The sequence below is a fragment of the Anopheles coustani genome, chromosome 3, assembly GCF_943734705.1.
Source record: "Anopheles coustani chromosome 3, idAnoCousDA_361_x.2, whole genome shotgun sequence".
In the NCBI taxonomy this organism is placed as follows: domain Eukaryota; kingdom Metazoa; phylum Arthropoda; class Insecta; order Diptera; family Culicidae; genus Anopheles; species Anopheles coustani.
The window spans coordinates 8450974-8469956 of record NC_071288.1 but is presented as its reverse complement, the minus strand read 5'-3'; the positions used below and the strand labels follow the sequence as shown (position 1 = coordinate 8469956).

At 47.9% G+C, this 18983-nt stretch overlaps 1 non-coding gene across 1 annotated transcript; it reads left to right on the top strand.

Annotated features, from left to right (window-relative positions):
* The first annotated feature begins 13191 nt into the window (after positions 1–13191).
* Positions 13192–13263, top strand: Trnat-cgu (transfer RNA threonine (anticodon CGU)). The gene has a single exon. It is a non-coding gene; the product is annotated as a tRNA-Thr (tRNA).
* Positions 13264–18983: the final 5720 nt, after the last annotated feature.

Genomic DNA, 18983 nt, shown 5'->3' with positions numbered 1-18983 from the left:
AGGTATACTTTTGAGGTGATGGACTTTGCTTTGCCGGTTATTAATCGCAAACAGAAGGAAACAAGCATAACGAATTCAACCCATTTAGTTCCATTCATTCGAAAGGCTGATGGTTTTATTTCTCTTCAGCGTAATCAAAAATCTCTTTCCTAGAACAATCGATTTGGTGGAAATTCTTTGAAGGTTTCTGCTTTAAGTTTCAGGCGGGAGAAAATAATCACTATGAAAGGCTATGAATCAGCCATCAGTTCCGAGCGATCGATGGCGCTCCACCGGCCGTGCTGGTAGTTTTCTTCAAGTTTCGCGCTCATTTTCTGCCCGGGCTGGGAAAACCGCGAAGCCATCCATTGTGAGAATGATTGCCGATCTGGCAAGCCCGGGCGTGCCAAACCGGGCGGGCTTCGGGCCGGGGTTCATCTGTGGCGGCCATCGGATATTAATACGCCCCGAGGCTCCGGGGAGGCTTTTGGAGCTGTTTACCCTTCTCCCCGCCGTAACCGAAGCTCCGTTCGATCCACGGTGTAACCTACTGCTTTCGTCGTCGTCTTCTTCTTCGCCGTTTTCTCACCCTTTTCGCTCTCTCGATGGGGCTCTCTTTTCCTTCAGATTGGCGCCGCATGCCTGCTGCTGTCAGGCACGATTGGCGGAATGGCGGAAAATGGGAAAAAGGCAGGGTATTAAGGGAGTGTGTTATTAAATTAAATTGATTCATTGAGCTCGTGAAATTAGTAAGAACCTTCGTGCTTGCTACAACCCGCTTCTTTCCACTCTCTCTCTCTCTCTCCCTCTCGGGGGTTGCGGGACGGAAAATCTCACTCCTTGTTTCCCAGAACAACCGCCGGATCCGGTGCGGGCTTGAGGTTTTAGGTTAAACGAGCTATCGCTTCCACGCGGCGGGCATCTCTCGCGCGCCACCATTAATCCCCACCCGCACACTCCAGCCCCGGCTCTCTGGGGGTGAAAGGGAGGGAAGGGAAGCTGTTGCCAGGCGGCTGATCAACCCCCTGTGCGAGCCTTCCCACCGTGGCACGTCCGTGCGCGAGTGTCGGAGGGAAATTGGAGTATAATGAGATCCCGGCGAGATCGAGAAAGATTGATGAAGTGATTTGATTACTGTCGAACGAGGCGAACGAACGCCGGGATGGAAGTGAACGGATAAATTTAAACCATGCGGGAAGGGATGATTGTCATTACGAAAGGCTTCACGGCGGCGAAGGGCTTCACTCTATCTGTCCGTCTGTCTGGCACCGGGCGGGTCCGCACGATTGAACGGATTAAATATGGGTTAGCGTTCTGGAGTGAAAATCTTGCTGCTGGCAGCATCGCGAATGCCATCCATTTTGGGAGCGATAGAATCACTTTTCCGGGAAAATGGAATACCGCGGATGAAAAACGATTCTAATGCTTCCACGAAAGATTTATTTTGGAAATCGATTATATCCAATGTTTATATTGAATTTGGAATGGATTATGAGCAATTAAATTATTCAACTTTTATTTAAAAATCTACTTCGATTACGCGTGTTTAAATTCCATTAAAATTCCAAGTGCGGAGTGAGCTTTTAGTAAAAATGCACCAAATTTCCTTTCGAAACATTCATATGTATGGAAAAAGCCAGTCCGTTTTCAATTTTAATCTACATTTTAGATTGTTGTCCAAACTTGTATGCACAAAGGTTTTATTCCTTTTCGGTCCGAGCGCAACAACATATGCAATTAAACGGACACAAGAATTATGGGCAAACCCATTTAAGGTTCAAGAACCACAACGTGAAGCGATTGTGGTTTACGGAAAAAGGCCAGCAACAGCAACGGCCGAAGTGAATGTCAAGAATGACGGCCGTAAATATTATTTATCGACAGATTTGCATTTCAGCATTACGCCGGGGCCCCGGAGTAGATCTGCGTCTGCGTTTCATTATTCGCCTCGCCTGTCAATAATTCACATGTTTTCCCTCGTGTTTTGCCCGAAACCGACCGAACGCGTTTGGAATTCTCGCCTCGAAGCCCGCGGCCGAGCGTGCAGAAAATCGAAACCACCAAAACGGGCCGCCAGAAAGCAGAATGTGGCACACAAATTTCCTATAAGCAACCTCGGCCGAAAGAGCATGGCTCCGGCACGCAGCGACCGCGAAGGTCAACATCCGGAATGCTGTGGTCAGTCGGCGGGGTTTGTCCTTTTTTTTCTTTCTCTCTTCTGCCGTATTGTTCCTCTGCCTTATGCGCCACCGGCAATTCGGTCCTTCACGCACGCGGAACATGATTCGTGCAAGTTAAAACCGATGAGAAAGCACGGAGCGCGCCAAGGAGGAGGAAGAAAAAAAAACGAAACCATCAATTCCGTCAGTGAAATGCCAATCGAATCGCAACGTGGCCACGAAAACGACGACGACGACGGAGACGATGGCGATGAGGGTTGTAAAGGCTATTTCGATTCTAAACCGACCAATTGTTCGTGCCAAATAAGCCAATTTGATGATTATTAGCCATTTATAAGCAGAACGGATGACGCGGTGGCGGTTCCAGCAACGTCGGGCCGAAGAAAAAACGAGTCCAAAAATCCGTCCACCATCCAGGAGGGCAGGTGGACCGAATATAAATGGACCTATTTTACAATCATGCTTTTTTTTAATGCCACTATTTGGTACGAGCTTCGAATTACGTAAACTAGTGTCGAACCGGCTCTCGAATGACAGAGACCCATTAATGTTTATGGCCTATTCAATATAATTTCATGGAATTGGGAGCAAGCAGTTAGTTTAAATTAATCACCGGTATGTTAATACTCGACATCCTATGCGTGTTATTACGGGTAAATCCGCTGTTTCAACTAAATTTCAATAAATGCAGGTGGTTTTTGGACGTAACGCCAGCTTTAGCCATGTTTAAACCCTCCACGAAAGCTACAATGTAAATGACTAAGTAAGGTAAAACATGCCTTTGACGTAATAAGTGCTTTATTCGATCATTGCATGTCGAAAACGATCCCAGCGCAGACGAAATGAAGCATACGAAACAATCAACGAATTTCGTTTGTTTTATACTCCATAATGACGACGAACGTTATCAAAGAGCGGCCAGATCCCGAAACCTAGCCCGGTCCCTTTCCATTTTCACACCGGATGTAGTACCTCCGACCATCGACTCTTTTGATGCCAAACTTATCATAAATCATGCATTGTTTCACCAGGCAGCCCTCCTGAGGCGAATTGACGAAAGAGAGAGAGCATACGGACAACACTTCCGGGCGCAGTGGCCAACTGTTCCAATCGCGACCGGGTTGTAATGTAACCCTTTTTCCCGCCCGGTCGCCATTTGCATTCGGACTCAAGCGCTAGTTATCAATATGCCATTAACATTGCGCACCACTTCCCTTTTTCCCATTGTTCTTCAACCTTTTCCACCGGCCTACCGAAGCCTTGAACTCCTCTTGGCTGAACAGAATCATAAACAGGTAAAAATAAAATACACACACCCGTTTTCCCCGGGATAGTTGAAGGGCTTAATTTCTTTGAATATTCACCAACTAACGTCCAAAATTATGGCACCGGGAACCCCATCATTTGCCTGCATTACGGGTACCACGGGCCGAAAACTGGAAAACGAATTGGAAAAAAACCCCGAACCGAGAGGGGGAGAGGGAGAGAGAGAGGAGAAAACGCCGCATAACACGCGGTACAACATTTAAATCGATTCATAATCATACAATTACCATTACCATTACCATTTCTTTCATGTCGGCAACGAAATCCACTTCCTGCCAGGGAGCCTTCGCTAACAGACTCTCTCTCTCTCACATACACACATACACATCCCGGCGCCAGGATAAAACGTTTCGAGGCGGTTTTCCGCCGCCCGAGAAAAGCTCCATCCGGTGCGAACTGCGAACAAGTGTTACCGTTGCTCCCGTTTCCCCCAAACGAACGGTGGAGGAAAAAGAGGGAAAGCATAAATTGGGCGATGCTGGGAATGCTGCATGGGCCACGCTGGCGATGCGGACAACGTGTTCGACAATTTCATTTGCTCGTTGCGCCATTGACGCGGTCTCCCAGAAACCACCGCACAACAATGATGTCAACAGTTGCGAAACGTGCCCCGGGCGATGCTGGATATCCTTTTTGCGTGCGATGATAAACCGCAAAAGGGAAAAGAGGAAAAGGGAAAATAAAACATGACTGACCACGAGTTCAATCCTTCCTTCAACTCCGAGCGAAAGGGACGCCTTTGCCGCGCGGCGAAACGTCCGACAAGATGAAAGTTCGTCCGACCGACGGCTACGGTAGCTTGACATTTCAAGTTTTATTTTCCCAACAAATGTTGTCACTGCAACCCCGGTTTTTTATTATTTTTTTTAAATGCCTTTCAAGTGGTTTATACCGCTTTGGCCTGTCACCGGCGGGGCCGAAAAAGGGGTTTTCCTGCGGGCCTTTGTCTCGTGCAGCGGACGGACCGGCCGACCCTCGGGGATGACATGGTCTCCCGTCTTTAGCGAACACTCAGGACCGGTCACGTGAATGGCCGTCCTGGCATGGGTTGCATTTATAATGATGATTAAATTATAATCATCAAAAAGACCTAGCCACTCCACGACCGGTTTGGCGTTCGTTTGGGAGCGGAAAGAAAAATAAAACATTCACACACACACACACCAAACTTGTACCAGGATCGGTCGAAATGAACATTAAATATTCTCCGCCGCGCCGGCTCGAGATAGGGAAATGGTTTTCCCGGCACCATCTAAAAGCAAGGATAAAAAACAAAACAAAACACTCACACAAGTCAAGGAAAAAGAAATATTTTCTCTTATCGCACTCAACTCCGCGCGATATGCGAGACGGTGTGTTTTGTTTCGGTGTTTAGGAAATTAGATTGAAAATTTATGCTAAGGTTATCTAACCCGCGGACCCACCCCGCCCGGTTCCCGAACCACCAAAGGTGGTGTATTAAACCCCTTTTTATCGCGAGGTCAAAGCCAGGCCAATGTTTGCGGCGAGGAATACGGAGCAACCTTTCTTCCAACCACACCCAACATTCGCTCCTCTTAACCCTCGTCAACCCGGTTCGAATGGCTTGTGTCAGCGAAAATGCCGTCACCTTCGCCACCGAGGGCCACATTAAACGGGGTTTTATATTTTTGTGACCCTTCTCGATGTCTGTAGCGGTGTTTCCTCTTGAAGTTTTCCCACTTCGCTTCCTCCTTTGGGGACACGGGCGTAGATAATCTATCGAATAGCGTTCGTCGTCAGCGTCTTTGTCGTCAGTGTGCTGGGGTTGTCATTATGCTGGGCTGCATTCCCAAAACCGCCGACGGAATCCTAAACATCTTATCAGCCACAATCCGGGTTTCCGCTGACGATTTTGTAAATTGCTGTATCTAATATCGTGTACGGAATAATCCAAACGACTGTTTGCAACAATGGTACAATTGCAAACACCGGTTTTATCGCCTTTGATGGATGCGAGGCATGGATTTTAAACAATTTTTCGTGCCGCTTCATCCCAAGGTACCAAAGAACAATGAACTTTTTTACCAGTCATAATCTTATCTTGTTTCTTGATTTATTAGAATCTGAGCGAGATTTATTTCACACTTTTGCCATAGAAATGAGTTTTACCGTCCAAATAGTTTACCCACTTATCTCACTTTTTTAATCAACAAAACGCGCGCCGCTATAAAAGATCGTAGCGAAACGGAACAGTGTTCCGTTCCCAGCTGCAGTTAATCAACTTATTAACTTATTTTAAACAAAGATTAATAAGCGGACATAGGACACCCGTGGGGAGATTCGGATGAACGAGGCAGCACTTACACACAGCCCGTCCCCTCCCTCCAGCTCGAGTCCTCGCCACGCCGGAAGCACCCCCAAAGACCATCATCGCGCTTAATAACTTATGGCCTTCGGAGTGGAATGTTTTGCTCCTCCGCAAACTAGCCTCTCGAGCGCTTGCTGGACTCATTAAAACATCTGGCATAATAATCCACTCCGACTAATCGCATCCGTCGCCAACATTGACGCATCGTCGGCATCACCATCACCGTCGTTCGACTGCGATTGCGTGGCCAATGGGTTTGTCCTCCCCGCCATCATCGTGGCAGATATCGGTTTCGGGGTTATTCCACGCCAATTTGGATGGTCTGGTTAGTTTACGGTCGGTTTTTCTTCTTCTTTTTTTTATGTCCGCGCTTCCGCCCTCCCCATGAAACCGGTTGTCGACTCACCGTCATCGCACGTTTTTTTCGAATTCGATTGAATTTAATTTTTGGTTCGAGTTTTTTTTAACTTTGTTCGCCACTTCATTCAGCTGTTAAAGGTTCGCCTTCGGTCGACACGTATCTTCCGGTCCGGTCTTTCGGGGTTCTCTTAAATTTTTTTGAGGTTAAATACGGTGCATTTCATTACACCCGAAACGTGCCCGACGTACTTTACACCGCGCGACCATATGGCCATGGGGTTTCCCGGGTTTCGCACTGCCTTCTTCTGCCACTGACATCTAGAGATTTTATTTCCTCGCAATCAAGCTTTTCTTTTCGCACAACGATTTCCTCGCCTCGGTGATGATTCATGGTGCGCCAGACGAGTTTAATAGCACGCGGCGAGAGTAAAAACATTCTCATTGAAGGAGTTTTTGTCATATCATCAGCCATCATTAGATAAGTGCCTGACATTTTCATCCACCCCGTCCTCGCCATTCCAGCGCGTCATTATGGCGGGGGGGTTTTGCAATGCGATTCCGCATGATAAAGGGATCCGAGGCACGTCCCACCGAGGCATCGATTGCCAACCAGACCCCGGACCGATCGGGTTTGGAAATTTGAAACCATCGCGGCGTCATTTGCCAGGCACTTGGGAGACGGGCCGTAAATAACCGGCAGTGCTGCAACGCTCGTTACATCTTTATTAGCGCACATTGTGTTGGCGCGTATCTTAGACGTGGAATCGGGCTAGTTGTGCAAAGGATGGAACGGCAAATGGCGAAAGATAATGCCCGGAGTGTGGAGGCCGCGCTATGTTGATCAATACACTAATCATAGGCTTTTTCCGTCGATGAAGCGAGGGTTCGCTCTAAGGAAAATAATACTCTCCACAATTTACGTACACGGAATGAAAACACATTTTCAAGCGTCTGATGCGAAAGTGTTTTGCAAATAATTACCGTCTATTCTTAGCGACGCTACATTTTGGCAGCTGTCGGCATTTCCCGAGCCCTGCCAAAAGCGCGGAATGTATCTGCCGTTCGTGATATGTTTTAATTCGCACCATCTCCGAGGGACATCGGAGGCCTATCGGCAGGCAGCTGTGCGCGATGGCTATAAAACCCGAAATGTGACGACCACCACCGCATCGCTGAAGGACAATAAAGCCCCGGCCATTCCCGCATACGCGCTCGTCCTCGTGAATCATCAATGAGCTCCGTGTCATAAAATTTCCATTTTTATCTAGAGCAAATGGGTTCCATTTGCTGGCAGGCGTCGACGGATTGGTTATATTGTTGGCCAGCGCACATGTGCTGTGCAGCGGAATCATGTTTATTTGGTGTTAAACATGTTCGGGAAGGAGAAAGCGTAGCAAAAATGTTTTATACATGAGAGTTGCTTTTTTGTTTTGTTTTCAAAAATCGCTCATGTGTTGTTTTTGAATTTTGAATTTTTATTTTTTTTCATTTAGACCCCGAGATGTCATCTCTTTGTTGCGAAAAAAAAATCGTCGAACATAACAAAATAAATGTCCACCAAACCGATTCGTTGAAGGTCAAACTCATGAAAGATTTTTCTCGGAACGGAAAACTCTGCACGTTGCGTCGGTGGCATTATGTAGCTCCAGGCAGCATCTTGCAGCAAGCCACGGACGGGATGGGCCCATCCACCCAAATCAATTGCACCGAATGACGAATCGATCGCTGCCCGTGCCTTTTGTTCCGCTTCCGCCCGCCCGCATCCCGTCGCCGTGGGAGTCGGAAAACCCTGGGCCTGGGGTCGGGTCGCATCGGGTGGGCGAGACCCGATGGCTGCTTGAGAAAAAATGACGACTCATCAGTGCGCCGGCCCGTGGGACATTGTTATTACCCCGTGTGGCATGGCCCGTGTTCCCCGGCAAGCTACCCGCCGCGCGTCTCCCTTTCTCCCCGCCAATGCAGTGCACTGCGGGTTTTAATAATAACATTGGAAATACATATTTTCGAGGCCCATTATTTATAATTTCCTTCATTTGTTTGCCTGCTACAGGCAACGTGCCGGGCAATGGAGCGTATGAGTGGAATTCCTCCATTCTCTCTACCCACCTTCTTCCCGTCGCTGCCGAGGGGAAAGCGTGCGGGGTTAAAGTTACTTGTAGCATAAAATTTACTCGCAGCAGGTGGCGATCGGGCCCATGGCCGAGTCATTGTCTGTTTCCTTTTTCCCTCCGTTCGTGCCTGCGAGGACCAGCATTTTCATCCCGCTCTTCAGGCGTCAAGCACAGCAATCACTGCAGGTGAAGTATTTGGCAACGGGCAACTTCCGTCCTTCGCTTGAAGCCCGAAGAAGCCCTAGAGAGCCCTGGCGCGATGGGTGCAATCTCAATGTCAATCTCGAGCCTGCAGATTGAGGGGGCGAAAGAAAGGATAACAACAGTGAATGCTCGTCAACATCAGCCGCTACTCCATTGCTTGTCAATCTCGTCCATTTCTGGCCCAACAGCTGCCGATGCCCGATAAGGTTGATGCATTTCGCATTTCTTTACCAGAGGTATCTTCTTTTTTTTTCGAGTAAGAAAACATTTTTTAGAAATGGAAAATGTTAAACAGAAAGACCATTTTTGAATCCTGTGGTATTTAAAGGTTTCAAATATGGAGGACATTTAAATCTGCTTCCATATTAAAATAAACGGAGCATTAAATTAAAGAAAAAAGATAAATGGTTTCCATCTTCACTGAAAGTTGCTCGCTAAACGAGAAAGAAAAGTAGCTTTTCTGTAATTCTAAGTAGAAATTTTCATTCCTTCCAACAATTTAATTTGCAATTAACTTTTCTTCAATTGAATCATCTCGTGTAACCATCTCTGTGTAGTTCTTAGAGGAGGAAATAACGCTTCCGGTTAGTCATTAAAATAACATTTAATTCTTTGCCCACCGTTTGCCATGAAATTTTCCTCACTTAAGCCTCTCGTAAGCCCACTCCCGGACGCGCCGTTCCAGCTGCCCGGTGTAATAAACGGATCACACGGCTCCCGATGCCATTTCCATCCAGCACGATAACGCGCCCAACGCTGGTACGCCGAGTGTGTGTGTGTGGCCTCCATAAGCACCCTTTCGCCACCGAACAGCGAAGCCTCGCGCTTAACGATTGTTTACCAATCGTTTGCCCGCAGCAAATTGCACTCCACGCCGGTGGCACAGGCGGGATTATGGCGGGCGGGATTGTAAATAAAACCCCCCCCCCCTCCCGGTTTGTCAACTAAGTAACCCCTCCTGCTGGGTGAGAGAACCACCACCCCATCCCGGCTCTCCGCCCGAGCACTTTCACCCGAAGGCGCCCCGACCTAAATACATTGTTGGCCAGTCGGGAACAAATTTATGATGAAATCGCTTTGAAGTTTCCTCGTCGTCTCGGGACTCGGAAAAGATAGCTGGGATCCCGTGAGCTGGGATCGGTCGTGGTGTGTGGTTTGGCCCCGTTGAGTGGACCGTTTCGCCGGACGGGAAGTGGAACTGTGTTTGGATTATTATCCGCCCGATCGGAAGCTGATACGGAGACCCACGATGGAGATGGCCACGCAAAGCCACGTGCAAATTGAAAGCCAACCGGTGGCGATATGGATGTAATGACAGCGAATTGGTAGGATCGGGTGATAATTTTCCCGGGCGATGTTACTTATCGACGTCGCTTATCGGGTTACAAATTGCGTTCCGCGCAAGATGCGTGTTTGGCATTTGTAAATAACACTTTCGACATTCGATACGACACGACGTGGGTATGAAATTAGCGGAACGTGTACGTGTGTGTGTGTATGCGTGCTTCATTGCATTTCCCTCCCTCCCCGGAGGAAGCCGAATATTCTCGAGGAATGCTCAAATTGAACGCGAAAAGTCCTACTTTGCGCAGGCCGTCGATGAAAGGTGATATTTTTATTTGTACTCTATTTGAAGGTAGCCCCTCAGACTCACCCCCAGGCCCACCTCCGGGAACAGGTTTCGACGTTCGACGTCCAACTTTTCGCCCCGGTAACCGGCTTCCAGTGCGGCGACCTTTCCCACCGCCATCCGATATCGGTTCCGTTTGTTTAACATTTCGAGCGTCCGACCGCGTCTTGGTGGGTCGCGTCCGCGCGCTCGAAGGTGAAGAGAAGCGGAAAGACCACCCTCGACGGTCCACCGGTGCAGAACGGCCAGCGGGGAGGCGGTAGTTCCGTTTCCGTTGGAAAATTCGGAAATCTTGTTATGCCACCGTCGAGGCGGGACAGCCGCCAGCAATTAAGATGATACGCCACGTGCGGCATTATGGTGGTGCGTGTACGGATTATGGAAAATTCGTCCCCACCTTCTGACTGGCTTTTCTTCTGCGAACGCGGGTCGGGTATTTACTTCTCCATGCGCCCTAGGAAAAGCGACAGACCGAGCTTGTGTACGGTTGTTTCACTTTTTCTTCCTCCCCGCCCCCCCCGAGGGCTGAATACGTCCCACGTCCAATTACGAGGAAAAACTTACCGTGGTCACGTTGACAACGGCTTTGCGGGAATGCACTGCTTCACTAACGATATTATTTACGTACACGAATTCGTTTTGTTCGTTCCAACGCAGTTGAAAATAAAAATAAATGCCACAGTGAGATTACGGCCTCCATGTTTCCATTTATTATCTTGAAGCTAGTCTTGAACGCCTTTGTACACAAATCATGAAGACCGTATACTTGTTTATTACATTTTCTGCTGCAGCATTGCGACGATTGCTTTGAATCAAATTTATCAAGAACGCACACGTAGAAGCATATTTGATCTAAATTAGAGTTTTGTAATTCAGATTCAGATTCATGAATCTGAATGATTCTTTGCGTTTTAGAGATTAGAGAGAAATGAGCAAAACATGGGTAGAGGGACCTCTTTTTGATTTTTTTTTTCTGCTCGCATGATTCACGCCAATAAACTAATCATGAAGATTTGTGACAAATCCATGAAAGATGCATGAAGATTCATTAATTTTTTTAAAGATCCATAAACGTTTGAAGCTTCGAATCCCAAAAGATTCGTAAATCCATCTGAAGGAATCTTAGGTAAAAGATTAAAATGAATTAATCTCGCCTAAAGATTCATAAGGCACAAAACTAATGTAAATTAGTTATATTTATTACAAAATAAAATGCTTTTGAAACCAAGTAATGGGCATCAATCACAAACAGGATTGAAGCTTTGTTACCATAAAAATCTTGAATTGAATAACTGAATGGAGCACAATAGGTTCTTTCTATCGTCAACATCTATGCATGTAAAGGAGCATCGTTACTGTAGAGAAATCATACCCGTACGTATATCCGTCGCAGCGTTCGCAGCGGTGACAAGGAAAAATGGATTCGTTTAAAGTTTAATGAATGTACACTATTCACTATTCACCTCGCGCGGAGATAGAGAGATCTTTACACGGCGGAGCAGGGAGCCGGGGTCGAGGGATGATAATGTTGGACATTTTCTATCGATCACCGTGCGTCCGGTGGTTGGAAGGCAAACAAATATGCTGGGACGAGAATGCAGCCGATTGTGCAGCCTCGTTTGTGTGCGAGTGGCTCGTCGGGGGCAAATCAATCAAGCATGTGTTCGTCCGGCCATCCCAGAACCGTCCCGTCCCGCGTCCTCCGAGCCACAATCATCGGGCACACACACGGCGTTGGCCACAATCACAAATGGCGCCATTAAAATCCACTCGCATATGTCAATAGAATGTGTGTGAAACCGCAGAACGATGGCGGCGTTCGGCAGCTTTGTGCGCATCGTCCAGCCCGAACGCGGAGGGCTTTTTATTTTCCCATTCAATTGCCCGGCCGGCCGACCATTACGGGGCGCAAGAGGGACGCGGAGTTTATCGGCGTCCATCTTGATCGACTGCTTCGGGGTGGCGCACCCCGGCGATGAACCTGTCGAGATGCCCGGCCGAGTGAAAATGTTTACGTTGTCGGTCATTCGACTTAATTTATCTTTATTTGCTTAATGCGGCGTCCCCTTCGGGAGGCGAGGCGAGGCTCCAAGATCGTCTACCAGCGATGATGACACTCGGCGATGCAGGAAGAAGCTAAGAAAGAGGGAGGGGAGCGATGGGGGGGACTACATACATTAATTGATCTGTGTATTATTATCGTTCACCTTCTCCGGCAAGCCATTTCCTTTCTGCCGAATCCAGCGTGCCACGAACACAATCGACAGCGAAAGCCCATCGATGTCGACGGCGAACGCTTGCAACGAGGCGTGAAATGTTACTATTAACATCCTCCCCCTCACCTTCCCTCCCCTGTGCATGCGTCACACCGCACTCTTCCGCTCGGTGCGGGGCTCAAAGTTCGCCTCTTCAGATCTTAAAGCGCACGAGCACGTCGATCATGGGTCGCGTTTTGAGTGCGTTCAATAAATACCGGCATTAATTTGCGGCACACACATACGGGCACACCAACGAACGACGCGCACATGGTCTTGGCAACGCACTTGGGCACGTTGCTCTCCCCCGATCCGCCGCCCAAGAAGGAGCTCCGTATAATTTATAGTTTATCGATAATAAATTACGAGCGATTATAATTGATTTAGCGTGTACTTGGGTGACCTATAAGGCATCGGCTGTTTCCTGTTATCCACCCCTACGCCCCGCGGCACACGTCACCCGCGATCGGCATGTTTAAGGCGTACCTTCGATAATGCCTGTAATGGATCCGGATGTAGTCCTGTTTGAAGCTGGCAAATTCCATCCCCGTAACAGATTCTGGATAAAATTGAACCGACACCGTTTTTAACCGGCAATGTTCTTCCATACCTTCGGCTCCGTTTACGGTTATCGTGGAGACGGTTACATGTTATTGGTTCTCTATGAGAAAACGAACGTGGCATATAAATTCCTCCCTTAAAGTAATGGAAAACGAGGGTTTGTTCCAAAATACAAAAACGGCAAGTCGGCTGCCTTTCAAACAGCTGGCACGCACTCTGTTTTCTTATACGCGTTTAAGCAACGGAGAGACCGTCAGCCTCTTTAGCTCAGTGGTAGAGCGCTGGTCTCGTAAACCAGCGGTCGTGAGTTCAAACCTCACAGGAGGCACTGGGAAATCCTCGCGTGTGCGAGTCCTTTTTTCTTACTTCACGGTCGTACATCGAAGAGTCCTTTTCCTTTTTAAAACACACACTCCCTTCCCCTATAGCGTTTTACCAGCACTGCCAATGGCGTACTGAGGTAACGGATGGGTGATAAAACAACAATGCCGCAGCGAAGGGCGACGGCATCAAGCTGTGTACGTGTGTGCACTGGAGCAACAAAATGCAATTAAATTTTGTCGTGTCGTCATCCGGTGACGTGACAAATTACCCATTCCGTTTTCTTGCGAGCCGGGTTGCAATGTGGAGCAGGGTAAAAAATCATTAGATCGCTTGAAAAGCATATCGCGGAACCACATCCCATAAATTGCACTGCTAAGAGCAAGCGCTTCTGTTCTTCGGCGTCATTATTTTCATTGGCAACGAACGGGTGTATGGTTTCTGTACTCATGATTTAGGGACGTTTTTGAACGTACAGTAATCGCTCTTTTGCGTAATTTCCCGGCGCTTCTGTGTGTGGAGCATTTTATTGCTAACTTTGTAAAAGTCCCACAAAAAACCCGCCGGATGCTTCGCACTAAATCCGAGCCAGTGGAAACTTTAAGCAGGAAAATATACATCGTCCCAGACAAAACCGACACTACCGAGTGCATAAATCGTGCACAGGAATCGGCATTAAAAAAACCCGCCACCGCGAACTTTACAGCATCGTTCGTTCGCCGGTGCAACCTATTTACTATTTACGATTGCTACACGAGTCGTTCCGGCGCGATTGTGCTGCTTTTCTCCACTCCTCAAGAGCACGTCCTTGGAAAGGTGCCACGGCGAAAAAGCACATTACGAGCACATTAACAATAACGGCGCACTGTGTGTGCCCGCAAGTGAGTTGCGTAACATTTTAACGACCCATTCCGTCCGGTGGAGTTTTTCCGGCTGTGTTTTTCGATGGCGTACTCCACCGTCACGCCGTCGCATTTCCGTCGTGACTTTCGGGTTTCGCGGAGGAGTTTGCGAGGCCACAAAGTAACACCCTTTGCTGGAGTGATGTCTCGAATGAGGGACAATTTTTCATTTCCATTTCCCTTCACCCCGCGGTCGGCAGGAGACACACTCGAGTGACGCACCAAAGCGTAGAATTTTCTTTTCAGCCACCTCTGCCTTCTGGAAAAGCACCGTCCCAGGGGCCTGTTGGGAAGCGCTTGAAAATCTTCATCAAACGAGAAGTACATTCGAGGACATCTTCGCTCTATTATGGTTTGTTGTCCACTGGTTTCTGTGTGTGTGGAAAGTTACCACCTATCGGTATTGTACGCGAAAAAGGGTTCTTTCTTTACCGCACGTACTTTACGCTTCATGATATGAGATGCGATGTTTCGAAAGTGCACTAAGGCCAAGCATTCCCCCCATTGGCTGCTGAAAACGCACACTCCAGCACCGGGAAAGTGCAAAAGACCGGCACAAACGAGATGAAGTGCTTCGCTCAGATGAAAAGCAACGAAATAAAAGGGAAGGCCTCTTACGCGGCCTGGAAAAGGCTTCGCCGTTCGCGTTCCGTTTGCGTTTCGCTCGCTGCCAGCGGTAATTATGACATTTATATTATTTTGTCATTAATTTTAATACCCTTTCCCAACCCGACCGTGGCCTCAACCCGTTCCCGCGGGCCAAAAAACCAACCCCGCGTGGTTTACGTCTGTCTGTTGTTTATCTTCCATTTCGTTCCGATGTGGCCATTCGTTTAATGACCCCCTTGTGAGTGTCGCCCCCTCTAAGGGGTGGTTTCCGGAGAGGTAGTCGGAGGCTGGGGCTTCCACGAAGGGCTGCAGCATAAATCCCACGAATCCCGGCCATTGTTCGCCCGTTATCGGAACGACCAATTTATCAATCAGCATAAAGCGATTGCATTCGGTCGTTCTGAGTTTGGCTTCTACTCGTTTTTTTTTATTTGCATCAATTGCAGAGCGCTGAAATGACGGCCTTCATTATTGCGCCAGCCGTCCTTTGGGAACGAGCAGATTTCCAATGTCAAAGTGATGCATGCGCGCGAGTGTGTGTATAGGCATGGTTTATATATTTATGGAGAGATAATTGAATTCCGTTGGTTTAAATTGATTTCAAATCAATTATAAACATCAATTGAAGCGCATGAACGAATGTGGCTAATTATTGTATCTCTACCCGGGCTGGGATGTGTGACAATAGGAGGATTTTCTATTTGAAAATAATCTTTTTTACAGTGAAACGAATCAATGATTGCTAATAGATAACAATTTCATTTTATTGATTTCATGGTAAAATGGATTGGTTGTATCGATTATATTTAATCCTTTTTTCTATCCTACCTTTGTTTTATAACTTTGAACAGTTTTTTCTACTCTGCTGCAAGCATCGATTTCATGATTCATTTTAATTTCCATGTCAATTAAATACTTGTATTATTCCATTCCGTTACCATTTCTTTAAAGTCACGGCCTGATTTTCCTCTGATTCCGAAGGATAACCGTTCTCCCATTCTCTGGATCACCCGCCATTCAGGCCATTTCCGCCCGCGTTTGTGTGAGCGTGATTGTGTGGGGCTGTTTGTCACAAATTCCCGGCGGCCATTTGTACCGACGCGAGCGTGTCGGTCGTTATCGTGTCACGTACCGCACGTAACCGTGCACGAAGCGAAGGAAGCGCATTTGCTTAGCATAAATAACACACACTGCCTGCCCAGGGCCGGTGTTGACTTTGTCTGGCCACCAACGCACCCCTCCTTTCCCCTAGGCCCGGGGTGAATACATTTTTCAAATCTCACTCACCTTCCCCACCCCCCTCCAGGACGCATCCGGCGGCAGGAAGTTCTGCCGTCTCTAAGTCGTTGTTAAATATTTACAATTGTGATCGAACTGTGAGGATTTTTCCAAGCCCGGTTTTTTTTTCTTAACTTCCCTCTCATTCTAGAGCCCATATTAATCAGCGTTCGGTAAACCGGAACCCCGGGATGAACGGTACAATTTGTTCGCCAGCCTGCGGCAGGCGGGCGTGTTGATCCGGCAACAATGGGCCAGAATCAATCATCCCCGGAACGCTATCCCTTGGTGTGTACCATCTTGCTTCGCACTGTTCGATGGACGAACCCTGGGCGATTATTAATTCCCGCATTTGCATTCCCAACCATCGCCGGTGGGGAATCGGCCTTATCTCGGCATATGCAAGGCTGTGCGTCACTTTGTCAGTGTCGCCGTGAAATGATTTATCGATTTGCGACAAGGAGGAATATTTCGGGAAGGTTGCTCAGAATCTGTCGAAATGATTACAGAATGGCGAGGATAAAATTAGTTTGTGGGTTACTTTTACGCTTCGGTGAAAAACACCTTTTACAGCCACAAATAAGAACTAACCTTAAAAATTGGTATCATACTTTAGTGAAGCCATTTTCCCACATCGCAGAATATAAGCGATAGTCAGGGTGAAGGAAAATGACTGTATATTATTTTGCGGCACGCTTCGCCGCTTGGAATGACGGTCACTTATAACTCTTGCGGTTCGTTTATTAAATCTGTCGTGAAAAATCATAGCACGCAGCCATTCTGGGACCGGCCGGGCGTTCGCGTCGCATGTTGGGGCCATAAACAAAAAACATACCGTACGTAATTTCGTGATAAATACCTTCGCGGACACACGAGCACGTGCGGTCGGAGCTCATAACCGCATTTGCTCGGCGCTCGTTTGGAACGTTTCCTTTTTCTTTTCGTTTTTTATGCCGCCCTCCTTATGCTGGCCTGGGAACCGTCATGCGGTTTTGTGGCACACTAGCGCGCAAAACCACGGCCAACTCGATTCCAACCCTGACGCTGCAGGAACGTCATAAAACAATAAAGTACATTTATCTCGTGAGTTCGCGTGCATAGCGCGTAGCTTCGCCGGATACGTGAGCCTCGACGGGAAGCGACCGGGGGGGCATGTAGTAGATGAAACATACGACCGCTGCGTGCGCCTCGGACCGGAAAAGTCGGGCAGAAAAATAGTGCACTCTGCGGAGAACACCACAAACTGAGGGCCCCGCGAATGAAGCCGGGTTACATGATCGGATTGCTGTCACTCGATGGCGGTTTTTTAACGCCCTGTCCGCGGGCAACATTGTTTCATTTCCCTACAGCACGCCACTCCCTAAGCCGGCGTTGGGACGGATGCTTTCGCTTTTAGCTATCATCGCGATGTCCCACACGCTCTTCCGGCTCTTCGGCTTCGCGTCCTCGTGTTGGCTTTATTTGATAACGCCGGGGTCGGTAGCACAGCCGGGCACCGGAGTCCGGCACGTATGTAAGTCATGCACCGGCGAACGATGCCACTGCGCAGTTGATAGGGGTATGCGCTGTTTGGCGGTTAAAAGATTCGCCCCGTCTAAACATGCGGCGAGTCGGCAAGAAACGGCGGAGCACAAAAGTGCACCCAGAAGAAATAAAAACAAGCACTAAGCGCCCTGGGGCTCAGCCACGCGAAGCCATTTGGGCGAGTGCGGTGTGTTTATGGAAGCGTTCGCGTTTATTACAGTATTTTTGTTTTCATTGAACCTCGTGTACTTCTTCTCATACGAGGCGATCGTCGGCGAAGCAGTCGGCCCCGGGAGGGAACAACACAAAAAGTAGCCGGGATGGGCATGTGGATCGTCTCGGGCCCGGTTTGCGTTATTGTATTAAATAAGCGCCCTTGCCTGCGCCATGCGATGCGATGATTATGATGTACAACACGCTGCTGACAAGCGCATTTGTAGCGCACAACATCCTTCCCAGCAATGGAAGACACCGGTTGGGGCCAATGAGTTTGATTGAGGAATGATTGCTGTCGTTGGGTGCATTGAGAGGTAACCATGGAGGAGAAACATAAGTTTCGTCTAGGTGAGCCACTTCCGAGCGCTGGATAGCAAAAGAAAAATCGTAAATAATAAATTTGTTAAATCATTAAATTTGTTTGGAAGTAGAAATTACTACAAAACGTTAATAATTTGCTGCCTTTCTGTTTGAGCTGCTCGTGAAAATTGTTTTTAAATAGTAGCAGATGAAGGAGAAATAGTTCGTAAAAATAAAACCTCAAAGTTAAATTCAAAAAACCTTGTTTAATACACAGATGGCCTATCAATCGTTAATGTATTCCAAGTTCTATTTCAGCAGCATTCAAACGTTCGCTACATTGTACCATCAAGAGGCCATTATATTAGAGCTTGTTTCAAATCAAGATAATCAAACCTTTTACCGATAAGTTTATAAATAATTCATATCCCAGCTTGTCGAGCTAATGGTTACGTTTAAAAACAATTCAACGGAGCCGAATTTGCAGCCTCAGCCGTTTGGTAATTGCTGTTCTCTCTCTAAGGGCCATGCTGCAGAAAAGAACCGAACCACTTTCCACCACTATTGATTACTTTCCATCTAATGCCATCGCACGCCAAACATGCTCGCCGGCGCTCACGATCAGCTCGTTCGGTTTAATAGCACTCGCCCGAAAGCAACCGGTAATTAAATAAATGCAATTTTCATCGCTAGTAACACACACACTCGCACACAAACGAGCAAAAAAACCCTTCTCGTTCGCATTCGCCCCATCTGCGGTCCATGGCCGCAAGTGCAGTTAGCTGCGAGCTGATTGCGACAACTTAAATGCACTTCGCGCACGGGAAAGGAAAGCGCCCGCGGGGGTTTAGGGAGGGGGTAGCGGCCACTTACTCGCAGGGCCAAACTGCACCCAATC